This window comes from Phalacrocorax carbo, chromosome 8, assembly GCF_963921805.1.
Source record: "Phalacrocorax carbo chromosome 8, bPhaCar2.1, whole genome shotgun sequence".
Taxonomy (NCBI): domain Eukaryota; kingdom Metazoa; phylum Chordata; class Aves; order Suliformes; family Phalacrocoracidae; genus Phalacrocorax; species Phalacrocorax carbo.
This window is the reverse complement of record NC_087520.1, coordinates 2,591,106-2,604,149: the sequence shown is the minus strand read 5'-3', so window position 1 is coordinate 2,604,149 and position 13,044 is coordinate 2,591,106. Positions and strand designations below refer to the sequence as shown.

Sequence of the window (13,044 nt, the reverse complement as noted above, 5' to 3'; positions counted from 1 at the left end):
GCCTTTACATTCCTGGAAGCGACGGGATGCTTGTGCGGGAGCCCGGGAGCGCGGAGGCAGAGGGTTGGAAAAGCGAGCGCTGACAGCCATCATGTGACCCAGCTGTCAGTGTGTGCCACCTGGAGCCGCCATCCGCCACCACCAATCCCAGCGCCGCCGCCGACCCCTGCGCACCATTTCACCACTAGAAGAAAGGCCTTTAAATGTTTAACTACACGGGGTCTCGTTTGCATGCGTGCTGGGAAGGGGGAAGAGGTGCCTACGGCTACCGATGCCTGCTGCCTGCCTTTGCATCGCTGGATCTCAGCTCTGCAGCGTGTTTGCAGGCTAAGTAAAACCAGCTCCGTTCCGGGTATCACAGCAGCACCCACTCCCCCCTCCCCATCGGCTCCTATAAGAACAAAGAAAGCACTGTATGCCCTGCAAGGCCTCATTAGTATTACAAGTGAAGCATCAGGAACATGCACGACAACTGGATGGCAATATATAGGTTTGGGTTTGGGGTGTTTTGGGGGGGCGGGGTGGGGGGGTGGAGATGTGTAATAATGCCTACAAAGAAATCCTGACCAACCTGATAGCTGTAAACAAGGTTTCATGACTGCTCTGTGGTAACGCCAGCCATCCCAGGAAGGCTGCCCGTACATCACAAAAGCAAAGGGCTTGCTATTTAAAGAACTTTTTTTCTCTAAATTGTGGGGGAGGAGAGAGAGAGAGATGGACAGGGAAGTGAAGAAGGAACCAGGCATCCAAAAAAGCAATGCACATTAAAAGCCATCAAGTACTGTCACAGGCATATGTGGGGCTAATCATTCATACTATTAATTTTGCATTATCTTTGGACAAAGATCAAGGAATACATAAAGGCAGGAGAGTGTAGCATCATAGCTCCTACTTCAGGTTGTTCCAGTGTCTGAAAACCTACAGGTTTTGCCAATATTTCAAATACAAAGGCAGCAAAAATCTGTTTATCATCAGGATTGCCCGTTCCACTGCGCCCTGCAACACAACGCTTCGGGCTATCGATGACTCCCCGGTATCACGAAGCGGGTGAGCTGACACGCTTGTTCACGGCCTCTGGTCCCGGGACCCAACAACCCCAACAGCCCGGATGATGTTTTGCCACCCAGGATGGATTCCACCGGGGAACACCGAGCTCCCTCTTCGGCTACGCATCTGCTGGATTGCGTTCAGGGAGAAATCCTTAATCTATTGACACAACAGTAGTTTTGCTGCTGACTGACAAGAAAGTAATATTTTTGTTTGGTGCTGAGGAAGTGTTTTGACACAAACGCAGTAAAACTAAGAGAGAGATACTTACTCGGTTCCAAATACAAAACCACTACCTTTCGTGACCATGAAAGTTTTACAGGAAATTTCTCATTTACAAATGAAGAGTTGAGGTCCTGACCCCACGCAGACATACGTTATAGACTTACCTCTTCCTATGTGACTAGTGCCAGGGAATTCAATGGAGTTACTCACATGAGCAAAATTGGGCCTGTGCTGTCTACAGGACCCAAGCCTTAAAACCAAATCTTGCCTTTAAAGCTCAAAATGCCAAGCCTTGGGAGTTGTAAGCAATAAAATTTGACCCCTCCTACCTTCTCGATCTAGTGAAAGGAATGTGCTGTGCACAGTAACTTTCTTTACCTGTGTGGCAAACGCATCTCTCTCTAAAGGTTACTGATGTCAAAAGTGACCTTTTTTTTTTTCCCAGACATGCAATGGTGAGAAGTTCAGTGCAATGTATTATGTAAACATTTATTTACAGGAGTAACATCTAAGGTTTCCATTTTACCTCAGGGTAACCTGATGCGTATTAAAGACAAGTGCTTTGAAAGCAGACCCAGCCTCCATCCAACAACTGACCAGGAAAAATACTGGAAGGAATTTCTCTTCAAATAGAGACAGACTCAGAGCGTATGGAGAGTAAGTAGCGTTTTAGCCAGATCAGTGAATATTTATTGCTTGAGGAAGGACTTCAGATACTCAATGTTGGTTCAAACACACTGTCACCATTCCCACATCCAAGAAAATACTCAGGCCTCTAAGATTAAGCATCAACAATCCTCTTCTCTAGGCATATATCCAGGCACAGTGAACATCCTATATACTGATCTGGAACTGCGGAGGTAGGGTTTTAAAAACATCTGATTCTAAATTTCTGAGGACAGTGGGATATTCTGGTCACACCAGTATGTACCTATGGTATTTCACCTATGCCGTGAAAGCTTTATGGGGTTTGCAACAGGCCTACAGCATCTATCGTTGAAAGGTATCTCCAGAAAAACAGCTTCCCCCCCAGTTCCAAAAGAAGTCCCTCATTTACCACCTCAGCGGTATTTGGCTTTGGCAGAGAACATGATACTCTCCACCTCTTTGAAAGGGTGCAGGCTCTTCTTGTGCGCGTGCATGTGTGTAAATTTGAACTTGGAAAACAAAGCTGATATAATACTCTCTAGCTTCAGAAAAATACTTTAAAAGTTCAATAAATAAAGGGATCACAGTCTCCTGCCTTAGCCCATCACCTTCCAGAGAGATCTGGGGAGGGCACTTCAGTACCCACACACATCCACGCGATCGCAGGTGGGAAAGATGCAGGTGATGGTGTCCAGCCGCACGGACAGCCGATGGACACTCCAGCCAAGGGGTTCTGTGCAGACCCCGATGCCAGACTGGGGCTGTGGCTCGGTCTTAAACATATATAAGCCACAAAAAAAAAAAAATCCTCAAAACAAGAGAGCACTGAAAAAAAGCTACTTTCTTCGTTTTATCCAACGGCATGTCTGAAAACCTTTATAATTACTGGAAAGGCTCATATGTACCTTTTGGGTATAAATTATCTGATTTTAAACTGAGGAGACAACAGTTGGCTCCAACCACAAACTAAAAAAGTAATGAAATGATTCATTTTTGTTCTCCACTGCCTTAACGAGTTTTTTTAGTCTTTCTCTTGAAAGAAGGCTTCCCTCACCCATGTTGTGAACACATACAACAAAGAGCCAGTAAGCAAGCCAAGAAATGTTTATTGCTTAGTAATGCACGAAGGTAGGAGCTGGAAGCCACACTACACAAAAAAAGAGAAAACCAATTAGGATTTTATTTGAAATCTGACTGGGAATACTTGGATACCATTTCCCTACAAAATACTCACCTTAGTAGGTTTACCACTGAGCTAGACTTTTTAAAAAAAAGTGCTTTTGTGCATTTTTGTATCCCTGTAAAAAAAATTCCACTGAATTCCTCACTGCTGGCGAGGAAGAGCAGACAGTATCGAAACATAAACCTTCCGTATACACTGGAGCACACACACATACCTGCGCGCACAAACATCAGCCCAGCCAGAGGTCAGCAAGAGCCAAAACGATGAGAAAGATCCCTGCAAGGAAGCTGCAGGATTTCCAAAACCTAGGCCCCATTTTCTTTAAAGAAAACCAGATTTTTAAACACTGAAACAAGTGCTTTTCATATGCTATACAACAACAACAAAAGACAACAGAGAAGCAAAGTTTATAAACTCTCCAAACACAGGATTCTCACTGGCAGCGAGAGGTCTCAGGACTGGAACGAACCGTCTCTATGGGGGGGTGTAAAAGAGCGTCAGCGTAAACACGGATCTGCCTAGGAGCATGCCTGGAGGGTGCGACACGGAACGTTATCTTTCAAGAACGGGGATGCTGAGACCTCAGCAGATGGACTGTCCCTTCCCTGTTGTAATTTCTCAAGTCATGATAAAAGATGCTTAAAATAAAAATAACTACCAAAGTAAAAATCTGATGCATGGTTAAGCCACTGGAACATTGGTGTTTGTTTTGTATCGCATTCCCAATTGCAATCTACTATAAATAAGACACCGAACAAACCTCCATAATACCAACTGGTACTGCAAGACAACAGGGCATTTTCCCCCTGCCAAACAGTTATTTTATTGTGCGCTCTCGGGTGTGCAGAGCAGAATGATCTTTTGCTGTAGCTATTAAAAATAAAGTGTAAGTAGTCCAGTATTGTGCGTGTTTAATGAAAAGTTGGGGGGGAAAACGTTCCAATAGAAATTGCTTTTGCCGCATATAAACAGTTGGTGGAAATAAAGAATTTTCTGAAGTCACACAGATTTATCTAGTGTGGCAGAGAAGGGTTATGGGGGGAAGTATCTTTTTTCCCCCCCTTTATGTTGAGTAATTCTGGAGATGTCTAGATAGATTCTTCAGTCCTTAAATCCACACATAAAGCTAACTTCTGTTTTCCATCCCCTCTTCAAAACGGGAATGACAATATGACACTCAGTAACATGCAGTATCTATCTTTGCCTGATACGTGAGAGTTTCCAGTAGACAATAAAGCGAACTTGGCCTGTGAAAACCAGCATCTATGTTGCATCTGAGCTACCACTGTTGTGAATTACTAATATGATAAAAAAGCGACTGTTTCCCAGTGCTAGACAGAACAAAAACAAGCTCACAGGCGTAGATGTATCAACTGTAAAGTTTATTGCTTAGGTAACTTCACAGTGAATCACTGCTTTTTATTTTGGAGATCATGGCTATTAATAGATGATACCATGAAGAGAAAAGAAGATATATTAGAGTCAAGGTTGGCTGCAAGAACTCTGTTGCTATGAAAATGAAGACATCTTAGAGGGATCGCTATAGCTCCACTATTGCTATCGAATCTAATATTAATAATAACCCCTTCAACAGCTCCTGATGTAACAAGAGACATTGGTTGAGGAATCCTGACATTTTCATTTTTAATAGGCAAACATGGAATTCCCTGTATTTATCTTCAGCTTAAAGAGTCTCTAAGGCTTTTATTTTCGTGCTCTTCCCAGCAACTGTAAGGACTGACTATGCCAGTTTTGTTTTCTTCTTACACAAGTGAAAACTGAGATTCTCAATACATTACTTCAGGAGATAGAAAAAAAAAAAGCAGCAAGGCACATAAACAAATTGCCAGTGTACCCTAGCTATGCCTGGCATGCCATGTGATTTCTGCACCAATGCCGAGTAAACACATCAAAATAAGCTTTTTTTTTAATCAGATATCAAGAAATAAACATCTTTTTAAAGGCTGAAAGACTAGAATGTAAACAGCTGCATTTTTTTTTTTAATGCCATGCTTTTTAACCCGTGGGCTGTGCCGGCGTAGGCGATGCCAGGGTCCCAGGAGGCAGCAGGTCCCCGCTGGGCTGCAGCCCAGACCCTGCTTTCTCCTGGGCCGAGCACAGCCCCGAATCCCCCCGGCCTTGCAGCGGGCGTAGGCCAGGATGACCCCTGGTGGATGTCTTCAGCCTGGAAATACCATGCCATGGAGCACCCAAACCTCCGGTGCCGGGGCACCACGGCAATAACACGGCCCGCCTTAGACCCAGGCACCTGCTGCCCAGCCCAGCACGTCCCATGCACTACCTGGGAGCCCACCGCCATGCCAGGGTGGAGGGAGCCATCTGCTTACGCTGATGAAAACATCCTGTAAAACTTGTTTCCTGAGTTTTATAAGGGGGGAAAAATACTGCCTTGGTGGTAAAAGTTGTACAGCGCGAGCAGGCGGCGTGGGGATTTGAGCTCTCCTTGGCTGTAGGCCACGTCCATGTAATTGGTTAAGGTGCGCTTGTGACAGTGATAATTGGGAGCCCAATAAATCTCCACACAAGTATTTGCCACTCAGAGATAGAAAGCGGTTGTTATGGACCCTTCATAACGCACTGCGAGTAAAAGAATTAAAGAGATCAAGAAACCCCCCCAGACCACTCAGAAGAGCTTACTGTACTTCCTTGCCCGACATTCACATTTTCAGTTAAATTACCAGGAGCATCAAATGCACAAGGACTACAGCTTCAAGCTTTCGGCTAAGTCACCCCCAGCACAAACTCAAATCATCCCAATTTCTCAAGATTTTGTCCAGTACTTCAAAGTCTTCCCTTCCCCCTACCCCAGGTCTCATCTGTCTGTCCAGACAGCGTTGCTTTAGCCGAGGTTTACGTGATCTTTTTTCCCTTGGAAAAAAACAAAAACAAAAAAAAGAGCAAAGCTGCAGCTGTTCAGGATTCCTTGGAGAAGGAGGAAGACAGATGTAAGTAGTTATTCTCCAAAGATTCACAATGATCAGTGCCTGAGCAGCATTTTACTCTGTCCCTCATGTGACTGTTTAATTAGGTGTTGATTCACTCAGTCATGAGACACAAGGAAACAGGGCTGCAAGCCCTAACGTCAAAGAAAAAGTAATGCCTGTTCTGCCAGTTTCTGTATTAGCAAAGCACAAAGGGGACATCCAGTTCTGAGAAGCAAAACTCATGTTTCCTTGCCCATAAGCCAAACCATCAAATCACTTCAACCTTTCCGTATGGGGATCGGAAAAAATAAAAAACAACAAAAACCAACCAAGAAAAAAACCCAACCCATCTCAATGATTTCAGAGCAAAAATGCTTGTGAACTCCCTGATGATTCTCCACCACAAGAGCCGACACCAGCTCGAGCATTCGCAGTGCGAGCTCCCGGCTGAGCTCCGCAAGCCCTGCGAGCTGGGTGTGCCCTTCCATCTGGTAATCCAGGTCCAAGCTGCTTTGGGATATCAGGCTTTCTTCTGGGGTTGGTTTGTTTGCTTTTGAAAAAAAAGAAGACAAGCTATTTTGCTATGGCTTTATTCCTGAATGTTAACAGAATTTTGTAGCCGCCTTATTACCAAAAAGCTTTTCTGTTATGGGGTCCGGTTGCTATAGCAACAGGCTTTAAAAATATCAAAGAAATTTTCAGCACATGGTAAACCAATTTCACAAACTGTGTATATTTGTAATAGGAAAAGCTGGCGGACGATTATTTATATGAATTCGGTTCAACTGAGGTTTGACTTAGGGATAATCCCAAAATGCCACTTTCAGTCTAAAGCCCGGTGTTGTAGAGGACGTGAGTGAACTCCAGCTTGCTTGTTCATTTATCAAGACAATCACACAAAATTAACAGATGATGACCAATTTTCCAACAAAGGTGACGTTTAAGCTCAGCGTGTCACTAAAATGCATAAAAATGCCAACAGCTTTTTTCCTCAAACACTACCACCTTAACTCTTTGATTTGTAAGATTTTAAACATTGGGTGTTTGTAGTCTTACCCTCCTCATTTGTATAGATTTTACTCCACAAAAAAACCCAAAACCTTAGACTCTGGATCAGCAACTTATTTAAAACACATGCCTAATGCTAAGCACATGAGTGGTTTTGTTGGGAGCAATGAAACTACTTACATACTTAAAGTAAAGCACATGGCTTAAGCAGAGTGCTGACTCAGTCTTATTCCCCCCTCAGATTTCACCAAAAACCCATCTCAGTTACACAGGAACAACTGCAAACTAAAGACAGAGGATGACTGTATAAACAAGTATAACAAATTAATATCTATGGAATGAAATCCCAGTCTGGCCTATCTGTACATGATGCTCATTTACACCAATATCCCACGAGTGCTAATGACAGATCCTCCCCGTGAATCAACAACTGCCTGACACACCACTGCTTGTCACTTGCCATCTAAGCATCCTCCAACGTCTTCAAACGTCTGATGCGATGCCTGGCCCAATTCTGCAGCCTTTCTGCACCCAGAGTGGTTACTTGCTTCCGTGACAGCGACAGCTCTGTGCCTGGGAGCCTTTAACCAACCCCCTTAGTTAACCCTCAACACTACTAACCAGGAAGTTCACTGCGTTTCAAGCCTCCTGCCAGGCTCTGAACCAGAAACAATGAGGCACACTTCCACAGGTCTGCCAAATAACATCAGTGAATATCTAGGCGGACTGGAGCTATCCTACAGCTGCTTTTCAGGAGGGAAGGCTTTCCTAACTTGGCTCTAACCCATGGAGCGAACATCCCTCCCTTACTGGCTCTACAAGTTGAACGGGCCCCTACTTAATTTGCAAAAGGGAAGAGATCTTGATTTGCGTAGATATTGCAAGAGCCCCAAGACTACTGTGAAGAGCCAAGACTGCTCAATTCTCCAAGGCAAGAGTCATGCTGCTCAATTGTTTTCCAAATTAAGCATGCAAAGGTGACCTGAAACTATTTCAGGTAGATCTATATAGAGCAGACACTAAAGGCATTGCTTGACTTCACTTTTATGTAACTCATAAGGACATGAGGACAAAGAAAAAAAATCAGATGCTTGAACAAGCCGCATGGCCTTACAACTTCATTTAATACCTGCAAAAAAAACCGCAGACTGCCAGAATAACAACAAACGAATGCACTAAAACTGTGAGATCCTGAATACTTTGGTTCCCCCAAAGCAGCAGAGGACTTCAGCACGCTCCTAGCTGTCAGCCAGCTAGTGGTCCTTTTGATTGCAAAGGAGCTGCTCAGTCTTTAAACCAAGCTTAACCAAGTTCCCTGCTGGGTTTGCAATAGAGTGCTTTGCTCACTGCCATACTGAACCCTGTACCCTCACATTTTCTGCTATCCCCTTCAGTTTGCAAGGTCTCACTGCATGCTCACCAACTTGGGTTTCTAAGAATGGTAAGAACTGAAAATACAGTGTAGGACTGCCCATTGCCCTGTGATAATTAAATAAAATAAGCTTTTCAGCACAATTATCCATCTAGAGGGATTTTCCACTGCGAAACAGCTGAACTGGTCAAGTCTTACTGAAACCTCCACAAGACAGAGAGGTGCAAGCTCTGAGCATGTGCTGAAAGCAGCCCCTGTGTGTCCACCTAGCTTTTCCTACTGTTAAAATCTTAGTCTGTGATAAAGAAACAGCAGGTTCAGCTCAGCGTGCCCTCCCTGGATATCAGCACTGCAACTCACTACAAACACACACCTTCCTTATCACGGGACTGAGCTGCAGCACACACTCCAAACTAGCTCTGCCTCACAGCTCATAGAATCAACACAAACGCTTGATAAAACCTACATTGTTCTACTGGGAGAGGTTATACTCATTCAAGATATAGATGATATATATATATATATTTGGTGTATGTTCAGTAAACCCCTTTTTGCCGGTGGTAATGGATTTGATGAGAACATAGTTCCAGACGCTCCCAGCCAACACAGCTTGCCAACAGATGTGGCTGGGGCAACTCCTGCCTGACTCCTAGAGGGACTTGCCTGGGGCTGCAGCAGGACGAGCCATTTCCCAGCTAGCTCCGATCAGCTCAGCATCAGCCCTTGCATCTTCTGTAATTCACCTACCGCTGTCTAACAAGAACAAAAAAAACCCCAAAACATTTATTCTCTCCTCTCATTCCTATGGAGGGTCAGACTCAGCCTTGCTTTCTTGTTCAAAAGCATTTTCTTGCCTCATCTTATTTTCCCCTACTCAGTCTGTCCACACGAAGAAGGTGTGGGAACTCAAAGAAGCCTCGTGCTCCGGGTGTCCTGCTGTGAACCAGTAACAGCACCACACGAAGCTATTTATTCCGCTGCATCAACAGGAAAGAAAGGCTCACGTGCTGGACAGCAAGAGCTGTCAATGCCACCAGGACATTTTGGACTGGGTTGTTTTGTTGGATTTTTTTTTTTTTTTTTTTTTTGAGAGGAGCTGTTGGCAAAGTAATCGCTCGCTTGGCTCTTCCTTTCCCTTTCCCCTTCTCATGCTAGCGCATGTCATTTCGAGTGACACAGCACTAACCCCAAACAGGATGCACCCTACTGCTTGTGACAGGAGGAGGAGGGGATGGTACAGCACCCAGGGGAAACCTTCAGAAAGGAGAGGCAGCACTGCAGCCCTCCGACGGGACAAAAACAAGAAGAGAACAGAAAAATGGAAGGGAAAGCGAGCCGAGCTTTAACGCTTTTCTGCCTCTCTGTGTGTGGGCGTGTGTGTGTGTGTAAATACTAGTTTCCAAAGCACGGCACCAAATAACAGGGACAGTGATGATGCGGGAGAACATTATGAGGCTCTGGGAATATGAAGCAGAAAGAATCCTGTAAAATGCACGCATTAAATCACGGCAGCACCCGCCAACTGCTTCCAACTACACTTGCACACGTTATCTTTGTATCTTTATGAACGCAGAGCAACTCCAAAACGCTACCACTTTACACTCATTACACTCACTTGACATTTCCAAGCATTTCCCAGCATTTCCAGCCTGACTTTTATTTTTCATACTTAGCAGCTATCATTGTTCACGTAATACCTTGCAAACCCCTCTCCCCTCTGCAGAAGGTGGAGCTTCCACCTACCAGCCCTGGCCCCTTCTCTCCATCAAGGTACTTCAGCGGTGGCCTCCAGCTGCTCCTAGGGCCGCAAGCACTGCACTGATAAATGCCGGGAACAATCTTTTCTTGTCTTGTGGACAAGAAAAAGTGAAAGAAAATAGAGAGTATAGTGTTCAAAAGTCTCTCCATCTCTTCTGTTGCTGATATCTTAGCTTTTATTTATATAGTGCCTATGTCCTCCCTAAATCCTGGCACAAAAATCTTAGAACTATGGCTCTGATCTGAGAAGCAAACGAGCCTGTCCAGCATTCTGTTAAAACAATTGAGGCCTGTCTACACAGTGTACACAGATACTGGATTTATCTGTCTCACTGCTGGGGGAAACACAAAAGACCTTACTACAGGAGACCAGTCAAGCACTCTCTGAAGGAAGTAGGTGGGCTTTTGCTTTCTGGTCTCCTGTTTAGGTTTATACAGGTGCCCACGCACTCAGAGCCACGACAGCACATGAAGGCACTTGGGTATATTTTGAAATGTGCATATATATGTACACACACACACAGAGATATACACATATAGGAGACAGATGTGAGAGTAGGGTCTTTCCTGCTCTTCAGATCTCTTCCAGCATAAATACCCTTTAGCAACACTCAAGGCCGTGGCTCTGGGAGCCTTCAAACCCCACTGAGTTATACTGAGGATGCTCCACACTTTACAGGACTGCACCATTTTGTATTTGCCTTCATTTCTACATTTCTTATATAAAAACAATCTTTTGCCAAACTCTCTCTTCCCTGTACATTTTATTTTCCTGTTTTCCCTCTCCATACAGATGAGAACAGGTGTCATTAGTGAATTTATCTGGCATGGGTTTTTTTCTCCAGTGTTGGTGTGGACTAACGTCATCTCCTGAGTGTAATTTAGCTGATTTGTCCTGCTTAGTTACTAATAGGAAAGGCCAGTCGTTAAATGAGTAAATACCAAATCCAGGTGGGAGGGGGGAACTCCAAAACCAAACCCTGAGCAAACAATAAAAGTAATACCTGCTGTCTTACCTTCTGACCCCAGTGTGAAAATGTCTTGCACAATACACGAACACAAGCAATCTAGCAGTTCTGTGAGCATTCTTCGAGTGAAAATCTGATGACACATTTTAAAATAGATACATTTTCAGACTAACCAAAGTAATTCCTTTGAAGACAACGCCATGTATGATACTATATAAAAAAAAAACAAGTACATTAAATTGGTCTTACACCAAAGTGGTATTTTTGCTTATCTGAAAAAAAGTTTTATAAACATTTCTGTTTATATAAAGATGTAATTCTGTTACAGTCTCGTAAGAATTTATTTTAAGTTGCTTTGATTTTTTTTTTTAATTCTATACTTTTGAATTATCTCTGTTTTGGAAAAAAGAGGTCATGAGTTCATGATTAGCATCTCTTGTAGGACTAGAAAATACACGTAGTTAAGAAACCAACATGCTAGTTTTCACAGCTTCTTAGCCCTCCATGCTGTCAGTAGAACAATTTCCTTTTCTACTAAGAAAGTAATTTCCAGTAACTCACAGCAGCTGAAATATGTTCAAGTACTGAAAAAAAAACCAACCACCTTTTTCTGTCCGACTATTTAAGTTATATGTCAGAGTTTGGGCTGTCTTTAAATAGAAACACAGCACTGTTAGCCAATTCACTGTCCTAACATTTGAGGCATTTCTTTAACTCTGTCTTTGGGGGTAATACTGTTATTTTTCCTGTAGGAACAAGAAAATTCTGGCAGACTTCTCCCTTAGCTTCTCAGATGTTCAGATAATGTCATTCAAATAAAACGAGCTTCTGAGAAGGAGAGCGCGCTCACCCCATGTTTTGCAGCCTCCCTTCCCTGCACACACAACCACACAGCTTATCATCTGCACCTAATTTTCATTAGCACCTGAACCAACACCATTTTTCTACCAATTTCTGGTTTCAAGTTTCATGAAAAGGAGTAAACAAATGTTTCAGCCAACTCTCCAAATGGCAGGAACATTTTCTAGGTAGGTCGGGGTGGGGGGCAAAAAAACCCAACAAGAATTTCATTCCTGTTTGATAGTTCGTTTCTCAGCTAGCTGCTCACATGTGCTTCCTTCTGACTTACTGTCCTCTTTCATAATTACTCCCAAACATGGCAAACTAACTGCTGAGTCCACAGTCTTTGGGAGCCAGTTTTTTCCTTGGGACAAAGCTGTGCAACAAATGCACACGAGGCAACAGAAACGTGGGTCCGTAGCAGACGGTGTGTATTTTAGTACTGGCTAGAAAGCAGAATAATTCAGCAAACAGAGATTTTGATATTCTGGTATTTACAGTAGTCCAGGACTGGCCTTTCTTGTGGTCACACTAAGCTGTTCCCTGAGCAATCTATGAAGCCACACATCTATCGTCTTCTTCCAAGGTACCCATACTCTGGCTGTCCCCAGGTCTTTCCTGGCATGCCCAACACGACAGGGTGCAGCCACCTCAGAGCTTCTCGGGTACTAACGGGCAGGAGGCACCCAACAGCACGTGCAGGATTTTCACTAAAGTTACAGAAACTCAGCTGACTCGGACTTCTGTTCTCACATTCTCCATGGCACACAACTGAAGTCAACCTAAAGGTTTAGAAATTACTAAGAGGGGAGTGCGAGACTGAGCGCAGCGCTGTGTGAGCCACCATTTCCATAGGTACCGAGGCTAAAATAGAAACCAAAGCAAGCATATAGCGAAGCAACTGCTCCTGTGGGAGATGCTCAAACAATGTAACTTCTCTCTCTTAAAGTGGAAAATGACACAGGAATTGGGGCGAAGATACTGCTCTGGCTTAAACAGGCACAATGCCAAGACCTTAAGTCAGGGCTGAACTGAGCTCAAAGTTTCTTC

At 43.9% G+C, this 13,044-nt stretch overlaps 1 protein-coding gene and 1 long non-coding RNA gene across 4 annotated transcripts in view; one reads left to right on the top strand and one right to left on the bottom strand.

Annotated features, from left to right (window-relative positions):
• Window positions 1–13,044, bottom strand: part of FNIP1 (folliculin interacting protein 1) — a 71,910-nt gene that overhangs the window by 49,112 nt on the left and 9,754 nt on the right. The gene's annotated exons all lie outside the window — the stretch shown is intronic.
• LOC135314643 (uncharacterized) lies at window positions 22–4,001 on the top strand. The gene is made up of 3 exons (XR_010374142.1): window positions 22–490; window positions 976–1,247; window positions 1,804–4,001. It is a non-coding gene; the product is annotated as an uncharacterized LOC135314643 (long non-coding RNA).